General features: G+C 41.2%; 1 pseudogene; it reads right to left on the reverse strand.

Moving 5' to 3' along the window:
• Nucleotides 1-16,514: 16,514 nt before the first annotated feature.
• On the reverse strand, nucleotides 16,515-18,665 carry LOC112668206 (peroxiredoxin-1-like; annotated as a pseudogene).
• Between the last annotated feature and the right edge of the window lie 2,668 nt (nucleotides 18,666-21,333).

A 21,333-nucleotide genomic window follows, 5' to 3' on the forward strand; every position in this document is an offset into this window, starting at 1 on the left:
ATATGCTGTCACGATTGTACCTGCCAGCTTGGGTGGGCTCCAGTGTGCTTCAGGAACAATCACGCACACAATCCCCTGACAACAACAAAGGGTTCTTTCTATCTTACATTGTACGTCCGCCATGGGTACATGAATATCCAAGTCGAAGGAGAGGCCCCTATCTGGAATATTGGCTGGCTGGCTTCCTTGCTTTCTTTCTTTTTCTTGTTTGTTTGTTTTTTTTTAAGATTTTATTTATTTATTCATGAGAGACACACAGAGAGAGGCAGAGACACAGGCAGAGGGAGAAGCAGGCCCCCTGCAGGGAGCCCGATGTGGGACTCGATCCCAGGACCCTGGGATCACGACCTGAACCAAAGGTAGACGCTCAACACTGAGCCACCCAGGTGTCCCTGGAATATTGGTTTTTACCTCAGTCTGACTTCTCACAATTATCATTTTAACCCTGTATTATGTGCTTCATTGTGCAGATTACTGGGTTAGATGTGTTGAAGTAGTTATTTGTTTAGGGTATTTTCCCTTTGGGAGATTATAAAATATGGAAGAAAACACTATTTCAGACAAATAGAAAACAGAATGAGAATAATCACAGTGCCCGACTCCAATGGGAGTCCATGCTAGTGGGCTCACGTACAGCTCCCATCACTGCCATGGTGGCCCCTCCATTCATGGACCCACATGTTGATTGATGGAGTGACCAATGACAAGTGATGGTCTAATACCAACCAGACAGCTCATTATTTTATTCACTTGGTTGTTCAATGCCTCTTCCCTGGTAGGTATTTTCTGGTGGCCATTAACATGTAATACGGAATTTTTATGCTTTTGCCCACTTTTATATGTCCATTCATGTGCCACTCCTCACACCTCCTTGCCTCTAATTTTATAGTCCTTTTCCTTCTAAGCCACTGACAATTGGCAGCAATCTAATGATCCATACCCTGGGCCACTTCCTCCTGTACCTTAAAAGAAGAGTAAGGTGCACGGTTTCAGTTCTACCCATTGGGAAAATTTTTCTCCTCACTATCTTTTAAGGACCCTTGTCATTGTCCATTTTCAGCTTGCCCCATCATATCAAACTATGCCATAATTTGGCCTCAGGCTAAATGGTTTCCTCAGTCCCCGGCCTATGTACAGCATTTGCCCTAAATATGAAATAAGTCTTAAAAAGTCTTTTTCAAAATGATGTTGCTCATGCTGCACCATACAGGCTATGTATTTTCTGTTCTTATCCTCATCTTTTACGTTAATTTGATGCCTCAACAACCAGAATCATATATTATAATCAATAAACAGGACAAACACATATCTTATTCCAAGATACCCAACTTGGCAGCATTCAGAATTATCCTATTTGCATGCACATTTACATTTTTATGAAATGTTTAAAAAAGTAAACGTATACAAGCTCAATTCTTACTTGTATGAATATCTTTCTCACTATTTTCCTACAAAATGCTTCCATCCAGAAAAGCAGGTAACTGAAATATTCCCCAGTTAATAAAGGGACATCATTGTCATGTCTTTTATTATATAACAAATCATGACTGGAAAATTAACAATTTATGTGATTCAGAAATGTTTTTAAGAATTAGGGATGTTGGGCAGCCCAGGTGGCTCAGCGGTTTAGCACCACCTTCAGTCCAGGGCCTGATTCTGGAGACCCGGGATCGAGTCCCACGTCAGGCTCCCTGCATGGAGCCTGCTTCTCCCTCTGCCTGTGTCTCTGCCTCTCTCTCTCCCTCTCTGTGTCTCTCATGAATAAATAAATAAATAAAAATCTTTTAAAAAATAAATTAAAAAAAGAATTAGGGATGTTGGTGGTGCCTAGATGGCTCAGGGGGTCATGCTTTCAGCTCAGGTCATGATCTCAGGGTCCTGCGATGGAGCCCCTCATCAGGCTTCCTGCTCAGTGAAAAGCCTGCTTCTCCCCTTCCCTCTGCCTGCCACTCTACCTATGTATTCACTCACTCTCTTTCTGTCGATTAAATAAATAAAATCTTTTTAAAAAATTAGGTATGTTGAAGCATGATAAAACAGTTACCTTAATATATTTCAAAGGCTACTATATGCATGTGCAATTAGACTTGTTCTGAGTTGTTTCAGCGTGCAGAAACAGGAAGTAGAAATTACAGGGAGGCAGATTTGGATTCAACAGAAATAAAACTTTTATAATAAAATTATACAAAATTGGAAGAATGGGTTGTATCTACAAGTAGTGAGTGTTCAGTGGAAGGATACATGTTAATGTGTCTAACTAGGGGTGACTTGACTAAAGTTTAGGAATATTGTAGAATTTATGTGCTAGTTAGGGAGAAGTAGAAAGATCAACTCTGAAATAATCTAAGTAAAAAAGCACTGCACAATGAGAGGGACATAGGTTTAAACCAAAACCTAATGGCAATGTCAACTTTGTTAAATTACATCATTTTATCCTCTATAAATAGGAATAATAAACTACTTACCCTGTAGGGTTTTGTGAAGCTCCAATATAATAAAAATATGTGTCAAATAAAATGTCTAGGACATGGCTGTGTTCAGTGAAATTTTTTATTATGCTCTGATTTTATATAGTCACACCTTCTGAAGCTGCCAACATTTGACCTTTTTTAATCTATAAAAATGGTAATATATGTGATTTAACCTAATATTATTAAGAAACCCAGATAGAATTACACCCTGACTCCTGAAAATTCTAAGATTCAGATTTAGGTTCTGATATTTACAGATTAAAACATCTTTATTGCTTTATGTATATAAAAAAGCATAGCATGATGATTTAGATGGAGAAGTTTTTCTCTCTGGAAGATTTCATATTGTAATGATACAAAATGTACTTGAATAGATCTATCCATTTCATGAATAAAAATAAAAATTACATCTTTGTTTTGGTAGAAATTTTTTTTTAAGATTTTATTTTATTTATTCATGAGAGAGACAGAGAGAGAGAGAGAGAGAGAGAGAGAGGCAGAGACACAGGCAGAGGGAGAAGCAGGCTCCAAGCAGGGAGCCTGATGTGGGACTCGATCCCAGGACCCCAGGATCACACCCTGGGCTGAAGGTGACTCTAAACCCCTGAGCCACCCCGGGATCCCAGTTTTGGTGGAAATTGACAAACGGAATTTAAATCAAATACGGACAGGCAAAAGACCAAGAACAGAAACAACGATCTTGAAAAAGAATAATGTGGGGAATCTTACATTGCCAAATACCTAGACTTCTAAAACATCAGTAACTCAGCAATCGTTTAGTACTTAACGAAGTAAGAATAGATAAATAAAGCTACAACCACAACAACAAACGCATAGTATGGTGATTTAGAGAAGTCTCCTTTCTGGTTTTATGCAGTTCCAAATGATTAGCTCGACCTCTGATCTACGGCCTACACCTTGGGTGCAAACTTGCTAGGTTAGATAGAATTCTAAAACTCATGTGACCTGGAAGCCCCCGACAGACACTTAGGGACAGGAAAGCAAGTATGAGTAGAGAAGTCATTTTATCTTCCATAGCCCGGCCGCATACTCTAAGAATCAAAGCAGATCACCGAGGAGAAACGAGGCGACTGTGTTAACCAATGCGGTTACTGTCCACTTACTCTCTGAAAACAGCCGAGAAGAAGGGTGGAATTCGTTGATGTTTCTGTAAATCAGAGAATCTCTGCAAATTGTAGCATAGTTTTAGCAAGTGTTGGGGTTTAAAATTTAAATCATTCCAGCATAGTTTAGAATTGCAGTTTTCTAACATAAGTACTTTCTGCTACTGAAGTCACGTGGGTCCACTTGAGACATATGCATCGGTGTATTTTAAGGCACTCTATTTCCTGACATAAGTAAGTGTTTGGTACTTTAATTATAACTCATCAAGAAAGACCGTCTATTTACCTGTTGATCAAAATTTCTAAATTATGGAGGGAGGAAACATGTGAATGCCAGCTGTACTTAAAAGAAATAACAATAATTTACCTATGCAAGAAAATTACAGAGTACACATACTAAGCTATGGTGGATAATGCTCTAGTAAACCAATTGGATATATCAGTTATATGATTATTCTAGAACTTAAAACAAATAAACCCAAAAAAAACCCCACTGCCTCAATTCCTTGGGGGGGGAAAAAAAAACAAGCATAAGTAGTTTAAAAAAAAACCTTAATAAAAGTGATTAATAATCACTAATAGCTTATAGCTTAAATGATCATTTAAACTATATTCTATTAGTTCAGGAGATATATCACTGTTATTGTACTGACTCCTTTATACTTGGAAAGAAAAAAGAAAAATGGCTTTGTTTTTACAGGACAAGTACTTAAGCACAGGTCTGAAAACCAGAAAGAGTTTCTGTCCCAGAAGACTGAGCAGATTAATCCTGAAGCATTTTTCTAAATTACCCCATAAATCAAAGCAAAGATTAGGATGAAATTCTATGAATCAACATCAGGGTCATAGCCTAGGTCTAGAGGAGGGGGAAAAAAATGCCAGGAAACCAGAAACAGTGAGCCAGTTGTCAGCCTAGGAACATGGCAGATGGTTAAAGTCAGAAGTCACGCAAGTAGCTTAAGAGCCAAGGTCCAAACCACAAGGCAGAAGTTAGGAGAGAAACACAACTGGGCGCCATCCCCCAAGCAGGGAACGGAAGCCAAGCAGAGGTGCCTGGTCACAGAACCCAAGGGCAGTTGCTGAAACAACAGAGCTTCCTTGTCTCCTGCCCTTTTAAGAAGGCAATAGAAGATAATTAATGTCTGTGCCTCTTTGGCTTATGATCAAATTAGAGGCAAGTATGGTCTGATTGAGAGTTTGCACTTGTCCAACAAGATCTGGAGACATTCGGATTCCCTGGAACGTGAGCCTGTAGGCGGGTCCGAAGAAATCAGACAGACTGAATGCTCTTGAACCAACTCACCTTGGCCGGGTCACTTTCCCTGCGTGATTTCCTTATTTTCAGGACAGGAGAAAGACAACCAGGAATTCGAATTGTTATGCATGGCAAGTGCTGACTTCTTTTAAATAACATTTCCTGTATTATGTCTAGTTAGTGGCATTAAGGACGGTGATCCAGTTCTCTCCTCGGGGAAGTAGACTAATGGGCCTGTTTACTCCTTTGATTCAAACCAATAAGAGAAACAACAGGTGAAGGGAAAATGGTTTAACAGGGCGGTTTTAATGCATGTCCATATTACCCTAAGAACACACTTGCTTTTCCTTGGCCCCTCCCTCTTCCTGATTTTCTACTCCTATCTTTAGCGTTTGCAGAGAGAAGTCATGCCCGCCCATTGTTCTCCTGGGATCCTAAGGAGAGACTAGCCCCAGAGCTCCAGACGGTGGGCTCCCAGCAGATCAACAAGGGGAACTTCTACATGCCCCTGGGTGATGGTATTAAGCTAATGATCTTCTCTGACAGGAGGCTCCCCCCCCGCCCCCCCCCCCCCGCCATATTGTCTAAATTTTCCACTTCCTAACTCCTTTTACTGTTCACTCCCATGGTTATCACTTTGTGCACTGGAAAACAATACCATCCCCCTTGTTAATTTTCTATTTTTAGACTTGGTTTAGTCAGTCTATATAGTCAGATGGTTTATATTTAGCTCCTCTCAAGTGGCTTCCATTAGTCACTAAAACTCGTCATTCCCTTAGTCATTTTGGTTGGTTGGATGGTTGGTTGGTTGGTTGGTTGGTTTTCAAGATCATTGGCCTAAGATATAAAACAGCATTTCCAGGGATAGCTCATAAGGGTGGGATCAGATACTTTAGTCTATACTCTAAAAAGAGTCTACTTATTCCTCGGACACTAATCTAATTTTTCATTCTTTTTCAAGCCATTATCTCCTTTAGTCTTGCGTAGTTAGTTTTGAGGTCCTTGTATCCATGATACTTTCCTATCTGGGAGGAGAGTTTCTGGGCTCTGTTGTTATCCCTGAAACTTAGCGCCATGCCTGGCACATTGCTGGAAATCAAGATACACTTGACAAATAAATGAATAAATAAATGTTTTAAACCTTGCTGGTAAGAATTATTTCTGAAGGCAGTGGAAATTCCTGAGTTAATTTTTTTCTTGATTTATAAACTGCTTCTATTTTCTCCTGTTTTTCCTCCTTTAACATCTCCTAGTGTTTTTGCTTCAATTTATATGTTATTAGACTATTAGAGAAGAATTTCATCCTGTACAAGAATTTATGTGCATATTTTTGCATAATGTTTCTTGAGCCACATGCCTTGAAGTGATTCTTGCCATAGGATTTCTTGCCTGGTAAGTGACTTGGAAATCATCTAGTCTCATTCCAACACTTTATAGACGTGAAACCTGACACCTAGAGAAGATAACAGACTTCTCAGATTGCAGGAGATATGGTTATGATTCAAAAGCTTTGTACTATAATTTTTCCTTTTGTTCACACTTTATTCTTGTACTGAAAGATGACCCCATGTTGTGTGTAATGGCCAACTTTCTCACATCACTCAAGTACACATTTTTCTCTTACATTTGGAAATGTAGCTCCTGTTTAATGGGCTAATCTCTACCTGGGACTCAAACTCTACAAATTGCAGACTCTCTGGCAACTCACTGCTGATTGCTGAGTTTTCCCAGAAGCCTGAAGCTTATAATTTCAGAGAGATTGAAGTTGACTTCTTAGAGTTTTGACACCCCCTGTAGGTCCATAACCAGCATCCAGCTGAAGTTCTTACTGTGGTCTCTTTTCTGCACAAAACTATTTTCCTCGGTGCTTTTGGCTTTTGCATGGAATTTTGAGGTTGGTCACATGGTGGCGCTGTAGCTAGCAGCTTTTCTTGTGTATTTTTCCATTGCCTTAGCTTTGTTTTTAAATTACAGATTTGAATATGACATCTTTTAAATTCAGCTGCAGGTGAAATGGTTTAATGGCTCTTGACTTCTAGATTAATTTTAAACATTAGAAACATTGTAAAAACAGACTCTTGCTAATAATGATCATTATCGTAATGGCTGGGGGCATAATCATTTACCAACATTAACCAAGTGATTAAAATCCGTCATGAGTTTAATTTGAAAAGATTTAAGTTCCTTTGCAATAAATGGCTAATGATATTAGCTTCATCTTTGTGAGGCCAAAATTTATCATTATATGACTTTGTACTTCCACTGCTTGATAGAAACCCACTCTTGTTAACACAGGTCATATTATACCTACTGTTTACCAAGCACGTGGCGTTCCCTATATTGGTACTGAATTGGGCCATATGGTGCATCGCATACAGGCAATCATCACTCTTTTATGGCCCTGCTATTTGATAATTTATTATTTCACAAGGCAAGTGACCTTAGCAGATGTTAAGATTAATTACCATGGTCAGTAAAACCTGTAGGGAAGGGTTTATGACTCATTTTTATTAAAACTAGATAGGATATTTGTAATACCTACATCTTTTTTTGATATGATATTTTCCTAGCTTTGTAGTGATGCCTCTAAAAAGTGTCTAATCTAAAATTTTGCAGTAACTGTTAAGAAATATTTTGTGTCTACTGACAAAAGAAAAAGAAAAAAAGAAAGGTTCAGTGTTAAATATGTTTCCAAAAAACCTGCCTCTGGACTTTAAGTTTACTCACCTCCTCATTTTTTCCTTTGATGAATCATGAACAAAATCTTGACGTTGAAGAATATACTACCAGAAGATACCCCACAAGGGTATCTTGAAGGATGATAATCTTCCACAACAACAACAACAACAACAAAAATTAGAGAAGGAAAAAAAGAAAACCAAAAAACCACAGCAAACAACAGCTACCCTAAACAAACAAACTTTGGTAACATGGAAGGAAAAAAAAAAATACTTCCTAATGGTTACTATTTCATTTCCAGAAGTTTTCCCCAAAGGAAGCAACCAAGTAAATATCTCTCACTGATTAATATTAGAAATTAGCCTTCCCCAGGCTCACTGGAGGTGTTAGCAATCTCTTCCTCAAAACCCATCAATGTTGTTGCTATTTCTATTTTTCAAAGAGGTAGAGACCCAAGATGGAGAATTAACATGCCAGAGATTGTTAAGTGAATGGGTTGAAGGCATGTCAATTGGCCAATAAAATGCTAATGTGAAAAGTAAATACTTGCTCTCTATTCGGTTTCTAAACTCCAGTTCTTTACAATGTTAGCCCATAAGTAGGCTAAGAGGGTTAGGGTAGGTAAGAAATTAAAACAAACAAACAAAAAATCACTCTGTGATTAGGAAAATCAGACAGTTTAAAACTCATACATAGAATTTGCTACAGTATTTTAATGAAGGAAAAGTCACAAATTTTTAAATGGCAAGCTTTGATAGCTTTACTGACCTAAGCTATTCATTCATTCATTCATTCATTCATTCACTTATTTATTTAGAATAGCTGTGGAGCACCTAACTCTAGAAAAGATGCTAGATGTTAGGCATCCTAGGAAGTTAGGATTGGCAGGATGGACACTAACGATTCACAGTACTACAATTCCTCCCCCAAATACTTGTGTTATCTCCCTAAATAACTCATCTTTTTGTTAAGATAAAGACAAAATACAGAACTTAGCATAGCATGTTAGAATGGAAGCAACCATAAGAGAGAATCTAGACAAGAAAAAATAGACTCAGAAATAAAATTACTTATCAAAGATCTCACAGTTAGACTGTAGCAAAAAAGAAATTGAATACCAGCTTTTTGGAGTTCATCCCACTATACAGCTTCCCAAAGACCTCTTAAACATCACCTTTTGTATACTGGGAGTAATTTTAATCCACAAACTATATAAAAGAAGTGTGTCCTGAGATAGATTTTTTTTTTTTGTATCTGAGAGGTAACATAATAGAATGTAATAGTGATTTATGTTTGCCTTAATGTCTATCTCAATACAAATATCCAGTGAAATTTTATATGTCTTGAAGATATGAAAATTGTGCTGCCCGGGTTTTATGGAGCTTCAATGATGACTCTAATGCTTTTATGGACTGAAATTTTTTCCTTCTCAAATATAGAAAGGGAGACAATACATCCTTCTATAAGAATTAATGGCTAAAAATTTGTCCTATAGTTACAGATTTATTATGCCCAATAAAATTTCTAAAAAGTGCCCTGGTTGTTGCTGCAGTTATTGGAAAATTCTTTGCTCTAGTTATTCAGCGCCTTATGGCCAATAAAAGTGTGCAGGTCCCACATTTCTTTCCCTGCTTGTTAAGGTGTTTTTAATAATTATTTAAAATAACTTAAATATCCCAAACCAATTAAAACAATATGTGAAGATGACATGAAATGGTAGAAAGACAAAATCCAGAATCTGTGCAGCAAAATGGAGGATCACGAACACCAACAGGTATCCAGCGGCCTGTCCATGAAAGCTTGTGTAATGGTCTGATCACTTATCTGCTTAATTTCCTGCCAGCCAGACATGATCGCATCAATTTCCTTTACAAGCAGCTATTACCATTTTGAAGGAAAGAGAAGTCATTTTAAACTCTAAACACACAAAGAACAGGAGTTCGTTGAGTCCTTCTATGCGGAAGGAAGAACATCACCTTCCATGTCTGGAAAGTTTAATTTTGAAGAGTTTGGAGCACTCCACATGGAGTGAGGTATCTCACAAAAGCCTTAAAAATGTCAGAAATTAAAACATGTTTTGTTTTATTTGGCATTTTATAGACAGAAACTTTGCCAAGGAAAGAGAGTTTAAGAATTTTTTTAAAAATCCCCAAACAAAATGAAGGTCCACCCTTGTCTTCATAGCTATACTGCTTCCCTCCTCCAGGGGTAACAATTATATTGTTGTTTATTCGCTCTTTTTTTTTCTTTTTTGACAGTTCTTTGCTTTCCTTGCTCATTTTGCCACATTTCTAGAGAAATTACTTCACTTTGCCTGAATTTGAACTTTAGACAAATAGATTCACATGTTCTCTTCTGTGATTTGCTTCCTTCACCCAGCATTCTGTTTCTAGGTTCATCCATGCTGACGCATGAAGTGTGAGTCTTGCCTTTGCGTCCTGGTATAATTTTCCATTACAATGGAAACTCCAGTGAAATTCATTTTCCACTCTGTGATTAGTGCATATTTAAGTTGCTTTCAGCATTTTGTTGTTGTGGACAAGACTTCTGTAGAGCATTCTTATACATGTTTCCAGCTGCACATGTGCAATGGTTTTTCTAGGTTATACACCTAAGAATGAAATTGCTGGGCCAGAAGGTATTTTTTCCAAAGTAGTAGCAATTACCCACCCAGAAGCAATGGGTAAGAACTCTGCTGCTCCAAAATGATATTTTCCAACTTTCAAAAAATTTGGCCAAAGAGTGAAAAAAAATGGCATTTCCTTGTGGTTTTAATTTGCATGTCTTTGATTTCTAACAAAGTTACCTATTTTTTGCCCACTTTCCTACTGCATTATTCATATTTTTCTATTGATTGTAGATTTTCTTTAAACACTCTAAATTCTATTCCTCTGTGGGTTATGTGTTTATAAATATTTCCTGCCAGTTTGTGACATGTATTTTTCCTGGTTTAAATGGAAAACATTACAAATAGATGCTATTAACTTAAAATAGTCAAAATTTTCAGTCAGATGCTTTATAATTTGTATTTCTTCTGTCATCTTTAGGAAATTTTTCCATAACTGAAATTTTAAAGCAAATTCTATTTTTTTAAATTCTAAAGTTTTCACTTTTGCTTCTAAGTCCTTAATCCATTTGGAATTGATTTTTAAGTATGATGGAAGGAAGGCATCCATTTTTAAATCTCTCTAACTAATCGGAGATCTCTAATCGGTCCACTTTGTTCTACATCTTTGTATTTTTTTGATATTATCGGGAAAATATATGGGATGAGAAACTGAAAGAAATCTGATTTGTAGGACTAGCTCTTTCAATGCAAGGGAAATTTTGGAATCAGAGAAGCTGGGTAAAGGAAATAAAATGTCTTTATTGAATCCTTTCCCCACTCACCTGTATTATTGCCAACTTGGTCATACATCCATCAGCTGTCCTTATATATCTCAGTTGGTTTCTGGGTATTACACACTCTTGCATCTATTTATATTAAAAAGTATATATTGACTGTTTATCATATAACAGGTAGTGTTCGATACTCTGGGGACACAGCAGTGAACAGCAATAAGAAATCCCTGCCTTACTGTTGGGGATTTACCCCAAAGATACAAATGCAATGAAACGCCGGGACACCTGCACCCCGATGTTTCTAGCAGCAATGGCCACGATAGCCAAACTGTGGAAGGAGCCTCGGTGTCCAACGAAAGATGAATGGATAAAGAAGATGTGGTTTATGTATACAATGGAATATTACTCAGCTATTAGAAATGACAAATACCCACCATTTGCTTCAACGTGGATGGAACTGGAGGGTATTATGCTGAGTGAAGTAAGTCAGTCGGAGAAGGACAAACATTATATGTTCTCATTCATTTGGGGAATATAAATAATAGTGAAAGGGAAAATAAGGGAAGGGAGAAGAAATGTGTGGGAAATATCAGAAAGGGAGACAGAACGTAAAGACTGCTAACTCTGGGAAACGAACTAGGGGTGGTAGAAGGGGAGGAGGGCGGGGGATGGGAGTGAATGGGTGACGGGCACTGGGTGTTATTCTGTATGTTAGTAAATTGAACACCAATAAAAAAAAAAAACAGAAAAAAAAAAAAAAAAGAAATCCCTGCCTTTGTGTAGTTCATATTATAGTGGGGAGACAGATGATAAAGAGATAATAGAGTAAACTGTATAGTATGTCAAAAGGTTCTAAGTCATGATGGGTAAATCTCTACTGAAAAAGAAAAGGAAATCAGGAGAGTGGTGGGGTGGGGAGAGAAGACATTGGTATTTTGTGTACGAGTTCCCCCTTATTAAGATGGTGTTTAAACAGAAACCTAAAGGAGATGAGGTGAGGGAATGAGCTCTGTTGATACCCATTATATCAATGATAGGCCATTAGCTGTTGGCCTCTTTGTTCATTCTTGCATGAATACTACATTGTCTCAATGTCTATGGCTTTATAATAAATCTTAATGTTCACCCTGAGTCTTCTGTCTGTGAGTGTCTCTGGCACCGAGCTTCATCTGTTCCTAATAATATTCCCTTGTATATATGTAGTACAATTTTTTTTTATCCATTCATCTGTTGATGGGCATTTGGGTTATTTCCAACGTTTGGCTATTGTAAGTAATGCTGCTATGAACATTGGTTCATAAATCTCAGTCCTTGCTCTCAGTTCTCTTGGGTACATAATTAACCCAACGCCATAAAGGTTTTCTTCTAAGAGTTTTATTTTTTTAGTTCTAATGGTTAGATCTTTGAACCATTTTGTGTTAATTTTTGTATATGATGTAAAGTGTAAATGATTTTCTTAAAAGAAAGCATTTTCTAACTCTTGCTAGTATATAAGTACAAAACAAGTATTTTTTATTTTTTTCTATATTACAGATGGAAAGTGCAAAATCGTAAGTATACAGCTCAACAAATTTTTACAAAGTGAACACATCTGTTTAATCAACACCCAGATCAAGAAACAAGTCATTTACTAAACACCTTAGAAGCACCCCCATCCTGTATCCTCTCCCAAACACTACTCACCCTAAGAGTAACCGATACCCTCATTTCATGTACGTATTGTGAAAGGATTCCAATATCCTCATTTCTAATGTCATGCATTAGATTTGCTGGTTTGGAAAGTCACAAAAATGAAATCATATTGTATGTACTCTTTATAATCTGACCTTTTGGGATCCCTGGGTGGCGCAGCGGTTTGGCGCCTGCCTTTGGCTCAGGGCGTGATCCTGGAGACCCGGGATCGAATCCCACATCGGGCTCCTGGTGCATGGAGCCTGCTTCTCCCTCTGCCTGTGTCTCTGCCTCTCTCTCTCTCTCTGTGACTATCATAAATAAATTAAAAAAAAAATTATAATCTGACCTTTTTTTTGCTCAAAAATGTAAGATTCATCCAAATTGTAGCTTGCAATTGTAGTTCATTCCTCCTAACTATACAGCATTTCTTTATATGAAGATACCACATTTTATATATCCATTTTACTGTCAAGAAGCATTTAAGTAGTTTCCAGTTTCCAGCTGTTGCTTATAAGTGTTCCTATGAGTTTTTACGTGCATTCCCTTTAGTGAACACATATACTCATTTCTGTAAGTACACACCTAGGAGTGGAATAACCACGTGGTAAGGTATATATATATATCAGCAGCACTGCTATATATTGCCAAATGTTTTTCAAAGGTTTTACCTGGCACACTATTTTAATCCCTCTTAGAAGAATGAAAAGAATAGCTCTCTAGTGACGATTTCAGGATCTATAATAATGGGAAGCTCATAAGGATGTGGCGTATTCCTGAGCAAGGAGCCTTCCTAATTCAACCTCAATCATACCTGCTCAGAGAATCAGATGATGGCCCATGATTAAAGCTCTGCCATTTTTGGTTACTGTTTGGGGGTTTTAGGTGGTGAACTATTGAAAAGATAAGTCAATTATAGAGAAGTGATGAGATCTTTATGGAAATTCATGATCAGTTCTACAACTTTGTTGCTTTCATTTTTACATTAAATAGAAGTAAGTAAACTACTCACATACCTCACAAAAAGTTTGATGTTTGAGACATTTAGTTCTTTCAAGGCCAAACAAACCTTTACGGATGCAAAAGAAGATGGGAAAAGATTTCATAGACGATCCCTGCCTACATCTCCAGTCTTACCTCTCTTGAACTCTCCTGATGCCCCCTCTACTCCTGCTCTTCTGAATTGCTTTCATTTCCCCCAAAGGTGCTAAGTCGCTTCTGCTTCTATGCCTTTCTACAGATTACTCCACCTCTGCCTGGAATGTCCTGCCCTCTTCCTCCTCCACCTAACTTAAACACATAGTCCAGCTCTGGTTTCAGCCCCATCCTACTCAGGAAGCCATTCCTGAGGGAGGAGCCCTTTCTCTCCTCCTGAGATCCCGTTTTAGTCATTGTTCCAGTCTATGCTGTAAATGTCCATCTAGGCCTCTACCTCCCCAGCTACGAATTAGCAACTTGAGGGCAAAGACTGTGTATTCTTTATCATGGTGCTATGGACATCCAACTGACATTTTTTGGATAGATGAATTTTAAGTCTTCAGACTTTTTATACACCCTGGGTACCTCCGTGATGACTGCCCATTGCCAAGTTAAGAAGACGTGTCCTGAAGCCTGGGGTCCTAGGTGCTTCGTGCTCTTGGGAGTTACCTTCTTTCTGTGCTGGTCTCACTGGCACCTCTGCAGTTGTCATTCTTTGCAGCTTTCAGTATTTTCTGCCAACTTCTGATTACGTTACCATAGACGAGGAGGGTGGGGAGGGGGGACTATGCTCAGAGATCTAAGGGTTAAAATAAGAAGAAAGTCTTGTATTCAGAAACGTGTGCTTCTGGAAATCTCCCTACCTCTTTGACTCTCTGAAACCTATTTGAGGCAGATATATAGGATGGAAGGCCTGTTCCTTAATTAGGGAAACTGTCATGGGTTATGTATGTTGTCCTACACACCCTATTGCTGATAAATTGAGACTGTCCCAAATTTAAATCATGTGCATTATGGGATGACTATGATATAATAGCTTTCTTTTTCCTGGCAAGTTACACGGTAGGCTTTGGAGCTTCATTTTTAGCCTTTCTGCCTTATAAGGAGTGCAGAAACTATACTCCTTACCCCAAAAGAGGCAGCCATTTTTTGGCTTGTCCTGCCAGGCAACTAGGGTAGTTTGTATCATTTTTCTGTTTCTTCCTGACCAGAAGCTGGCATCTATATGCCTTCTTGGGTCTCCTTATTACTGCTGCAATGCTTTATTTCATCAGGATGTTGCAACTCTGATTTTTCTTGCTTCACTAAAGTGTGTGATTTGGTGGAACTGTATCAGCAATGACATCACCACCACATTCACTTTGGTGGTTGGCATCTTAAGTTATCAATGGAAGCATTGTGGAAAACCACACAGGGTCAAGGTCCGTCTTGTTCAGAAAGTTTGTACAGTACTTGGGCGGAGAATTCCCAAAGACCCAAAGCATGCTATGCTTTTCATAGCATGTAAAGAACCTCAAATATTATGTTCTTAAGTTCAGGACTACTATTAAACACTAGGCCCTACTCTTCTTTGGGGGTTGGGGTTGAGATAAATGCTGGAATACGTTCTCTTTAATGGTGTGTTACATCAGATAGAAATATCTGAGAACTAATTGTCCTCAATCTTGGCAGGCCACTGAGTTTCAGATACACCTATTGAAATGATAGGAATGAAACAGCCCTGAGAGTCTTGGTGGTTGCTTTGATGCAGTGAAATGCAAGAAACAAATGTTTCTTGTACAGCTCTGCAAAGATAAGGTGAACATAGAACTTACCGACGAGGCTAACTTCCAAAATTGACCAGGGATCGTAATCCTTTAAGACGTCAGAGGCACCTGTGAGTGTCAACTTTGACAAATCAGTCACTTTGTGTCTTTACCAAATCTTTGTGGAGAGGCGTTCCCCCACAGTTTTGCAAAATACCAGACAAGGGAACGGATTATGGGTGGATAAGGAGTTACCTGAAGGTTTACATGTGGAAGCTGATCAAGACCCACCTGCTCTGACATATCTCCTTTATCACCTGCTGAAGAGAGCCTAGGGTTTCCAGCTTTTGAGACATTTGTTTGGGTTAAGATATAATCACCAAAAGGTTCCTACTGGAGGTTCCCCCTAGAGCATGTTGATAGAAAAGAGAAGGCCTCAGGCCTAGCCCTCTCACATCAAACTCATTAATAATCAGCATATCAATGTGCCGGCTCTGGTTTGGCTTGGCTTTATCTTTATTTGTAATTCATGGGCATCACTTGGCGTTTTGGAAACCAGAGAAGAAGAAACCAGAAACAGAACAGGTAAGACTGAGTTCGTTCACTGCTTAGACACTTGGTCCATTTCTCCTTGGGGCAGCACTGACCCTGAGAACAGTCTTGAAGGAGAAAGAAATGGGGCACCCCAGATGGGACACCCTGGCACAGGAAGCAGGTGAGGATGGAGTTGCTGGGGAGGAGATGTAGAAGGCAGCTGAAATGGACGCTACGATGATTTGGGGAGAAGAATCTGCAGAGAGAGCACAATCCCTCAGGCATAATGCTAACTTTGGCTTTTTTTTTTTTTTTTCTATTGTTGCTGAAATGGCTTCTATGTCCCACTAACTTTAAGATAGAATCTTTTTTTTTTTTTTTATGACAATCACAGAGAGAGAGAGAGAGGCAGAAACACAGGCAGAGGGAGAAGCAGGCTCCATGCACCGGGAGCCTGACGTGGGACCCGATCCCGGGTTTCCAGGATCGCGCCCTGGGCCAAAGGCAGGCGCCAAACCGCTGCGCCACCCAGGGATCCCTTTTTTTTTTTTAAGCGACAAAGAGAGCCTTGTGAATGGGAGGTGGAGGGTGGGCAGAGGGAGAGGGAGAGAGTATCCTAAGCCTGACACAGGGCTTAATCTCACGACCCTGAGATCATGACAAGAGTCAGACACTTAAGGGACTGAGCCACGCAGGTGTCCCTAGGGTAAAATCCTTTTTTTTTTTTCTCAGTTCAAGTTTAATAGAAATAACAAAAGATCAAAAGTGATGCCCTGCTACTGTACACATCAGTTGGCCTGCCCCATAGCACAGCTCAGGCCATTCTCTCCAGAGGAAGCAAGGCTGGCCTCCCCAACCCCTGCAGGAAAGGGCTGTCTTGTCCCATACCACATCTGCAGAGTCTAAAGTCTTGTTTTAAGCATGACAATAGTACAAAAAAAGATTCTGTTTGCATGGATGCCCACTACAGCCCGGCCCTAAAATGGAGAGGCGCTCACTTCTGCTTAGAGAAATATTCTTTGCTCTTCTGGACATCAGGCTTGATGGGATCACTGCCAGGCTTCCAGCCAGCTGGGCACATTTCCCCATGCTTGTCAGTGAACTGGAAGGCCTGAACCAGTCGCAGAGTCTCATCCACAGGGCGACAACAGGAGGGTCATTCACGGTGGTCTGCCAAAGGATACCTTTATCATCAATGATAAAGAGGCCCCTGAACCAGATGCCTTCATCAGCCTTTAAGACTCCATAGTCCTGAGCAACGGTACGCCTGGGGTCTGATACCAAGGGAATGAATGTTCATGGGTCCCAGTCCTCCTTGTTCCTTGGGTGTGTTGATCCAAGCCAGGTGACAGAAATGAGAACCCACAGAAGCACCAATCACTTGACAGTTGAGTTTCTTAAATTCTTCTGCCCTTCACTGAAAGCAATGATCTCTGTGGGGCACGCAAAGGTGAAGTCAAGGGGATAAAAGAAGAATACGACGCATTTTCCTTTGTAATCAGATAGGCTGAGGTCTTTGAACTGGCCGTGGCTTCGAGGTTGGGAGCAGGATGCCCAATTTTGGCATTTCCTGAAGACATCCCGCTATGGGCAGCGCTGAAGAGACTAACCACCGAAGACCAGTCAGGAAGAAGATGCCCCTAAGGAGAAATCCTATTAAGCGCCTTAGTATGCTGGATGGTGAGTCGTTGTGGGAACAATGAAACTCATCATTTTTCCGAGGAAGCTTTTAGATGCCGCTGCCCCAGGCGTTTGGAAAACAAATGTTCTTATTTAGAAAATTTAGGCTCTAATCAAACTGTTGGTTACCAAAGCTACAGCTACGTTTAAGATAACGGTCTTTTCCCATCTCTCTATTTGACTCAAAGGTCGTGACCTAACCTGCAAGCCAGCGACGGAGGTGAGCCATACGCCACGACTGAATTCAAATGCAGTTCATTTGATGTCTATAAAGTGGGTTGCTGGAACTCTCTGAGACCTTAACGTATCTCTGGGTGGACGGATACTTTTGTACAGGCTTCCCAGGCAGGAAAACGTGTGGAGGCAAAAATGAGATGTTGCCATCAGGGCTCTTTATCTTGCTCTGCCTCCTTTCTAGATACAGGCCTAATCTGTGGAGCACAGTGTGGCTCATGTGTCGTTTGAAGGGGTTGCTTTTTCCGGAGAGGGAGATCAGTCTTTTTTAAATTTTTTTTTTTTCCTGGACAAAAGCTATAGATTCTGTTTTTCTTGTCACATTTTGTTTTATTTTAACCTTTTACAAGTGGGTTTTACAACAGTCTCAATTAAATACATATAAGGAAAACAACACATCTAAGTCTGGGACTCCTATCTCTGTAACTCAAAATTTTCCTTCTTTCGAATACATAGTCCCGGCTGTATCCTAGCTCTTCGGAGAGAAGCTACGAAATAAATCCAGTAGAGCTTAAAGAGCCTTAGCATGTCCATGTTATGCAGGGTTTGTAAAGGAGCCTTAAATATTCCTGGTAGTCTTTGTTTGTTTGAAGATTTTATTTACTTATTCATGAGAGTCAGGGAGAGAGGGAGGCAGAGACACAGGCAGAGGGAGAAGCAGGCTCCCTGCAAGGAGAATGATGTGGGACTCGATCCTGGGACCCCAGGATCATGCCCTGAGCCAAAGGCAGATGCTCAACTGCTGAGCCACCCAGGGGCCCCTCCTGGTAGTCTTTTTGTTTTCCACTATCAAATCAACCTCCCTGCAACAACAAAAAAATCCAAAAAGCTATAATCAATTCACTCTGGGGGAGGGAAAGCCAGAAACTCAAATAAGATATTTGTGGTTAAAAAATACCTGTCAAGGGACGCCGGGGTGACTCAGCAGTTTAGCGCCTGCCTTTGGCCCAGGACGTGATCCTGGGGTCCTGGGATCGAGTCCTGCATCGGGCTTCGGCATGGAGCCTGCTTCTCCCTCTGCCTGTGTCTCTGCCTCTCTCATGAATAAATAAATAAAACCTTTTTTTTTAAAAAAAAGTCAAATTCAATCATTTAAAGGGGACAATCACAATTAATAAATGCAAATACCAATAAATAAATAAACAAATGCAAATACCTGAAGTTTAATAAGTATATATATATACACATATACATATGTATATTTATAATTTAAAATAGCAACTAATGTTACTAATCTGTTAGACTCCTAATTCAGCTTTCCTGTGTATCCAGGAACATTTTTGTCTAGTGTCATGAGGAAGATTGAAGGACATAGAAGCAAGAATCAGGCCGTCACCTTGACTTCCTAAACACTGACTAGTGTTTTTCTCTAAGCTTCTACAAAAGCCTGTGTATGTGATTTTAAAGTTGATGATCAACTTTATGATTTGACCCTGAGATAAGCGGGGAGCTTGGTCAGGGAAGGGCCACTTACCGCCACCTTCGACTCAGAGCACACCTGGTCCGTTCTCAAGGGTCTTAGGAGCCCGCGGGGAGCTGCTGCCCCAGGGGCCATCTCTGCCCCTCTCAATGTCACTACCCGCCCCCCCCATGAACCAGGGGAGACTCATGAATTCCCCAAGTCCAGGGTAGGGTGGGCAGGCCTCTTCCAACCCACTGCCATCCCTCACTATGTCAGAGACTTCAACAACCTCGCCCTGAAGGTCATAGTCTTGTCCCAGGCAGTCCCCCGAGCGCCCCTAGGCCACCGAGACCCCAAGACCCCGAGGACCAACACCCCCCTCCTCCGCAGCCCCAGGTCACCCCATCATCCAGCGCAGCCAGACAGGACGTGCCGGGCCGAGCTTGCTTCAAAAGTACCACAGATCTCGCCCGGAGAAGGGGTGCTGAGGGCGCGTGGGAGGGAGAGGGAAGGGAAAAGCTGGGGGGGGACTCGGGTCCGGCAAGAGTGGCAGCGGGCCGGCCGAGACAGTGCAGGACGGCAACCCCAGGCAGGGGGGCGGGAGGGCAGGTGGGCAGGAGGGCAGGGGGCAGGGGGCAGGGGGCAGGGGGGTAGGTGGGCAGGGAGGCAGGTGGATGGGTGGGCGGGGGGTCAGGTGAGCAGGTGGACGGGTGGGCAGGGGGGCAGGGGGCGGCTGAGAGAGTGCAGGATGGCAACCCTGGGCAGGGGGGCAGGGGGCAGGGGGGGCAGGTGGACGGGTGGGCAGGGGGGCAGGGGAGCAGGGGGCTGCCGAGAGAGTGCAGGATGGCAACCCGGGGCAGGGGGGCAGGGGGGTAGAGGAGCAGGGGGTAGGGGGGTGGATGGGGGGCTGGGGGGTCACGTGAGCATGGGGGCAGGTGGGCAGGGGGGCAGGTGGGCAGGTAGGGACCACGTTGCATGCCTTACAGCTGTGGGTGAAAAGAGACAAAAAAAACACCAATCTTTTCAGTCCTGTTTTTCTCACAAGCTGAGTATTTTTGCTCAGTACTGATTTTGCCTCATCTCGGGTGTGTTCAGATGTATTTGTCACCCAGATGTGTCCCAGAACTTCCTGCAGTGAGATGAAGAACCACAACCTCCGTTATGACAACCTCTTGCTCTGAGCTTCCACAGGAGGGTTTTTTTTTTTTAATTTTTAAAAATATTTTATTTATTTACTTACATTCATGAGAGACACAGAGAGAGGCAGAGACACAGCAGAGGGAGAAGCAGGCTCCACGCAGGGAGCCCGACGCAGGACTCGATCCAGGGACCCGGGGATCATGACCTGAGCCCAAAGCAGATGCTTATCGACTGAGCCCCCCGGGTGCCCCCCACTGTAGTTTTAATAGGTGAGGATATGTGTGGGTGTGTGGGTGGTAGACACATTTTTAACTGCCTGAGGGCCATACAATGGAGTGGGAATCATCAGCTTCTCCCACAAAATATCCTGGGCCTGGACTTTAACAGTTGCTGAGCCCAATGAGCCAGGTTCCGTGTTCCCCTCCTCACAGAGGTGACCTCGTCCCGGCTTCAGACCCTACGTAAGACACAGATATTGACCGACCTCCGTCCTACAGACCGGGAAACTGAGGCTCAGGGAAGTGCGGTAACATTTCCCAGCTGGTAAGTTCTGGAACCAGATTTCTGTATATTGAAATGCAGACGCAGTAAAGAGTAAGCACTTGATTGATTTCTGTCGAGGCCCTAGTACAGCATCAAGGTGTATAGTTAATGAATGTTTGACAATTTTATAATCAAAGTGGCCATCTGTTCATTGTTAGGAAGGGTTTGGGGTTCTTCTTAATTACTTGGTGACCATGTTTACTGACGCATTAACCTCTTAATGAAACCAGTGAATTTCCTGACCCTTCTCAAGCAGAGTATGCAGGGTCTCCTGGAAGTCCCTGGAGAATCAAAGAAGCAGTGTCGCCCCTCACAAGGGCCTCCGTCTAAAAGGGCCAATTGAGAGCCATACTTACAGGCCCAGTTTACTGAATCCCTCCTTTTAATAACGTCTCTAATGTCATCATCCGAGGACAATTGAAAACTCCATTCTTCATTGTAGGGCCGTCCTTCTCCTCCCTGTGCTCCATGCAGCCTGGCGGGCACAGTGCCCCATTGAGCTCCAGACGCGCTTACTGCTGAGCTCATGCGACAG

Source organism: Canis lupus, chromosome 36 (genome assembly GCF_003254725.2).
Source record: "Canis lupus dingo isolate Sandy chromosome 36, ASM325472v2, whole genome shotgun sequence".
Taxonomy (NCBI): domain Eukaryota; kingdom Metazoa; phylum Chordata; class Mammalia; order Carnivora; family Canidae; genus Canis; species Canis lupus.